The sequence below is a fragment of the Odocoileus virginianus genome, unplaced genomic scaffold (assembly GCF_023699985.2).
Source record: "Odocoileus virginianus isolate 20LAN1187 ecotype Illinois unplaced genomic scaffold, Ovbor_1.2 Unplaced_Scaffold_21, whole genome shotgun sequence".
Classification (NCBI taxonomy): domain Eukaryota; kingdom Metazoa; phylum Chordata; class Mammalia; order Artiodactyla; family Cervidae; genus Odocoileus; species Odocoileus virginianus.
The window spans coordinates 349,720-355,719 of record NW_027224283.1 but is presented as its reverse complement, the minus strand read 5'-3'; positions in this window follow the sequence as shown (position 1 = coordinate 355,719).

Below are 6,000 nucleotides of genomic sequence, written 5' to 3'. Positions count from 1 at the left end.
CTAGTCTTGGTAAATTCAAAAAGATTGAAATCATTCCAGTCATCTTTTCTGACCACAGTGCAGTAAGATTAGATCTCAATTACAGGAAAAAAATTATTAAAAATTCAAACATATGGAGGCTAAACAACACGCTTCTGAATAACCAACAAATCATAGAAGAAATCAAAAAAGAAATCAAAATATGCATAGAAATAAATGAAAATGAAAACACAACAACCCAAAACCTATGGGACATTGTAAAAGCAGTGCTAAGGGGAAGATTCATAGCATTACAGGCCTACCTCAAGAAACAAGAAAAAAGTCAAATAAATAACCTAACTCTACACCTAAAGCAACTAGAGGAAGAAGAAATGAAGAACCCCAGGGTTAGTAGAAGGAAAGAAATCTTAAAAATTAAGGCAGAAATAAATGCAAAAGAAACTAAAGAGATCATAGCAAAAATTAACAAAGCTAAAAGCTGTTTTTTTTTTTTCAAAAAATAAACAAAATTGACAAACCATTAGCAAGACTCATTAAGAAACAAAGGGAGAAGAACCAAATTAACAAAATTAGAAATGAAAATGGAGAGATCACAACAGACAACACTGAAATACAAAGGATCATAAGAGACTACTACCAGCAGCTCTATGCCAATAAAATGGACAACTTGGAAGAAATGGACAAGTTCTTAGAGAAGTATAACTTTCCAAAACTGAACCAGGAAGAAATAGAAGATCTTAACAAAACTATCACAAGCAAGGAAATCGAAACTGTAATCAGAAATCTTCCAGCAAACAAAAGCCCAGGACCAGATGGCTTCACAGCTGAATTCTACCAAAAATTTAGAGAAGAGCTAACACCTATCTTACTCAAACTCTTCCAGACAATTGCAGAAGAAGGTAAACTTCCAAACTCATTCTATGAGGCCACCATCACCCTAATTCCAAAACCAGACAAAGATGCCACAAAAAAAGAAAACTACAGGCCAATATCACTGATGAACATAGATGCAAAAATCCTTAACAAAATTCTAGCAAACAGAATCCAACAACATATTAAAAAAATCATACATCATGACCAAGTGGGCTTTATCCCAGGAATGCAAGGATTCTTTAATATCCGCAAGTCAATCAATGTAATACACCACATTAACAAATTGAAAGATAAAAACCATATGATTATCTCAATAGATGCAGAAAAAGCCTTTGACAAAATTCAACATCCATTTATGATTAAAACTCTCCAGAAGGCAGGAATAGAAGGAACATACCTCAACATAATAAAAGCTATATATGACAAACCCACAGCAAGCATCACCCTCAATGGTGAAAAATTGAAAGCATTTCCCCTGAAATCAGGAACAAGACAAGGGTGCCCACTCTCACCACTACTATTCAACATTGTTTTGGAAGTTTTGGCCACAGCAATCAGGGCAGAAAAAGAAGTGAAAGGAATCCAGATAGGAAAAGAAGAAGTGAAACTCTCTCTGTTTGCAGATGACATGATCCTCTACATAGAAAACCCTAAAGACTCTACCAGAAAATTACTAGAGCTAATCAATGAATACAGTCAAGTTGCAGGATATAAAATTAACACACAGAAATCTCTTGCATTCCTATACACTAACAATGAGAAAACAGAAAGAGAAATTAAAGAAATGATACCATTCACCAATGCAACAAAAAGAATAAAATACTTAGGAGTATATCTACCTAAAGAAACAAAAGACCTATACATATAAAACCTATAAAACACTGATGAAAGAAATCAAAGAGGACACAAACAGATGGAGAAATATACCGTGTTCATGGATTGGAAGAATCAATATTGTCAAAATGGCTATACTACCCAAAGCAATCTATAGATTCAATGCAATCCCTATCAAGCTACCAACGGTATTTTTCACAGAACTAGAAGAAATAATTTCACAATTTGTATGGAAATACAAAAAACCTCCAATAGCCAAAGTAATCCTGAGAAAGAAGAATAGAACTGGAGGAATCAATCTGCCTGACTTCAGACTATACTACAAAGCCACAGTCATCAAGACAGTATGGTACTGACACAAAGACAGAAGTATAGATCAATGGAACAGAATAGAAAGCCCAGAGATAAATCCACGAACCTATGGTCACCTTATCTTCGACAAAGGAGGCAAGGATATACAATGGAAAAAAGATAACCTCTTTAACAAGTGGTGCTGGGAAAACTGGTCAACCACCTGTAAAAGAATGAAACTAGAACACTTTCTAACTGCCATACACAAAAATAAACTCAAAGTGGATTAAAGATCTAAATGTAAGACCAGAAACTATAAAACTCCTAGAGGAGAACATAGGCAAAACACTCTCCGACATAAATCACAGCAGGATCCTCTATGACCCACATCCCAGAATTTCAGAAACAAAAGCAAAAATAAACAAATGGGACCTAATGAAACTTAAAAGCTTTTGCACAACAAAGGAAACTATAAGCAAGGTGAAAAGACAGCCCTCAGATTGGGAGAAAATAATAGCAAATGAAGCAACAGACAAAGGATTAATCTCAAAAATATACAAGCAACTCCTCCAGCTCAACTCCAGAAAAATAAATGACCCAATCACAAAATGGGCCAAAGAACTCAACAGACATTTCTCCAAGGAAGACATACAGATGGCTAACAAACACATGAAAAGATGCTCAACATCACTCATTATCAGAGAAATGCAAATCAAAACCACAATGAGGTACCATTATACGCCAGTCAGGATGGCTGCTATCCAAAAGTCTACAAGCAATAAATGCTGGAGAGGGTGTGGAGAAAAGGGAACCCTCTTACACTGTCGGTGGGAATGCAAACTAGTACAGCCACTATGGAGATTTCTTAAAAAGCTGGAAATAGAACTGCCATATGACCCAGCAATCCCACTTCTGGGCATACACACCAAGGAAACCAGATTTGAAAGAGACACGTGCACCCCAATGTTCATCGCAGCACTGTTTATAATAGCCAGGACATGGAAGCAACCCAGATGCCCATCAGCAGACGAATGGATGAGGAAGCTGTGGTACATATACACCATGGAATATTACTCAGCCATTAAAAAGAATTCATTTGAATCAGTTCTAATGAGATGGATGAAACTGGAGCCCATTATACAGAGCGAAGTAAGCCAGAAAGATAAAGACCATTACAGTATACTAACACATATATATGGACTTTAGAAATATGGTAATGATAACCCTATATGCAAAACAGAAAAAGAGACTCAGATGTATAGAACAGACTTGTGGACTCTGGGAGAAGGCAAGGGTGGGATGTTTCAAGAGAACAGCATTGAAACATGTATATTATCTAGGGTGAAACAGATAACCAGCCCAGGTTGGGTACATGAGACAAGTGCTAGGGCCTGGTGCACTGGGAAGACCCAGAGGGATCGGGTGGAGAGGGAGGTGGGAGGGGGGACTGGGATGGGGAATACATGTAAATCCATGGCTAATTCATTTCAATGTATAACAAAAACTACTGTAATGATGTAAAGTAATTAGCCTCCAACTAATTAAAAAAAAAATTAAATAAATAAATAAAAAGCCTCTTGCATGCCCCAAAACTTCAGAACCTTAGGTTCCAGGGGGAAACCATGTGCCATGGCGCAAGGGGAAGCGTCCAGCCCCATCACAGACTCTCTCTGACCCTTCTGATACACGGTTTGGACGTTGACTAAGCCACAGAAATTTGTCCTTGGGTAGCTATGTTTTAGAACTGTTACAGCTGAAGGGGCAGATATGATGCAGAAGGCCAGGTAGAAATTAAAATGAGTCAAGAAAAGAAATTTTTATGGAAACTTAATCCTGTGATTATTTTACAGTGTTGCCTCCACATTTGGCTGCAAGTCTGAACTCTTCATGAAACATAGGACATTCAGGTCTGTACACTTCCTGCTTTCTTTCTGAAGGATCATCACCTGAGGTGCTTGTGTTGTCCCTGGACTAACGAGTTCCTGAGGCCACTTCTCAGATAACAAGTCATTGTACTGAGAAAGAGGGAGTTGCAGGTCACAGCTTCCTTTTCCAGGCCCCAGAAATGACCCAAGACCAAGGCTTCTGAATCACTGGGCAAATTCTCTACTGCCCCTGGGAATTCCTTTGGGCTCATTCTGAGAAAATAACAGGCTCAGAAATCTTTCTTTAATGAGTCTAAAGGAGAGTTGCATGTGTGTGTGTGTGTGTGTGTGTGTGTGTGTGTGTTAGTTGCTCAGTCGTGTCCAACTCTTTGTGATCCCATGGACTGTAGCCGCCAGGCTCCTCTGTCCGAGGAATTCTCCAGGCAAGAATATTGGAGGAGTTAGCCATTGCCTTCTCCAGGGAATCTTCCCAACCCAAAGACTGAACCCAGGTCTCCTGTATTCAGGTGCATTTTTACCATCTGAGCCACCAGGGGAGCCAGAAGTATATTTCCCCTCCCCAAAGAAATAGACCTGTTTGCAAACACAGACCGCCCGGGGGTGGGGGGGTGGAATAGGATATAGCCCCAATATATGTGTATATTAATTTATTTTAAAACTATTTATATGTACTTCTATATAAGCATTATAGATTATGCTTTATAGCAATTAAAAAACAGGAAATTTAAAAACAAACAAAAAAAATAAAAAACAGGAACTTTTTAAAGAGCTAAAAATAAATAAAATACTTCATCAACTTCAAAAAACACATTTTAACATCTCTGAAACTGGGAAATGTCTTATGATCAATGGTAATTTAGCATAGTGTCATAGTCTAGTCACTACTATCTTTTCTTCCTTAAAGCCACATAAAACAATGCTGTATGGAACATTTGATTGTGTCTTAGATTTCACAAAATAAGGTATAACTAGAAGACTGACATATCTCCTTCACAGACCCCAGTAAATCCTCTGGCTCACCCCCTGATGTGAATGTTCCCCACGTTTAGAGACCAGTGACAGAGATCATGGAGTTCCTGAGTCATTGATCTCAAACTAAAAGGGGTGAGAGAAAATAATTCAACAGAACTTCATAGATTTCCTCAGGGGAAAGTCTCTTTTCTACACAACAAAATAACAAACCTGAGGGCATCATAGATCTAATCCTGGCGAGGAAACATTGAAGAGGCTTCCACATCGTTTTTAGATTCTCCTCACAGCCCTAGGCAAATAGTTAATTTCTGTGGAGTTTACTTTCTTTATCAAAAAATGAGCCCAACTAGCCTCATAGTACTTTATTTCTTGTCAGTTCCATCCCAGCAATCTATAGAGATACCTATCACATGTCAAACACCAAAGATCAGTGTGAGAAAGGGGTCTGAGCACCTGAACAGACAGTTTTCCAAAGAATATATACAAATGGCCAACAAGTACATGAAAAGATGCCAACAGCCCTAAACCTTAAGGAAATGTAAATCAAAACTTCAATGAGAGATCATCTTATATTTGTCAGGATGTCCACTATCAAAAAGACAAGAGGGAACAAGTGTTGGCAAGGATGTGGAGAAAGTAGAGCCCGTGTACATTGTTAACGGCGACGTAACTGGCACAGCCACTGCGAGAAGCAGTACAGAGGTTCCTCAACAGACTAAAAACAGAGCTAGCACATGACACAGCAACCCCACTTATGGGCACACAGCCAAAAGAAACAAATCACCACCTCTAAGAGATACCTGCACTCCCATGTTCATAGCAGGATTATTAACAGTAGCCAATGCACCTAAGCATCCATCAACAGATGAGCAGATTAAAAAAAAATGTGGTCCATATATAATTTATTTTATGAATATTAAATTCTCAGAAAAGAAGGATATTCTGCCATTTGCAGTAACATAGATGAATTTGGAGGATATTATGCTAAGTGAAATAAGCCAGACAAAGACAAATACTATATGGACTACTTACACAAATACTTCTAAGGAACCTAAATAAAAAGTCCAACTCACAGAAACAGATTGTTGATTGCTGGTGGAAGGTAGAAGTGCTAGGCATAAGTTGATAAGAGATTTAATTGTAAGATGAATATGGTCTGAGTAGT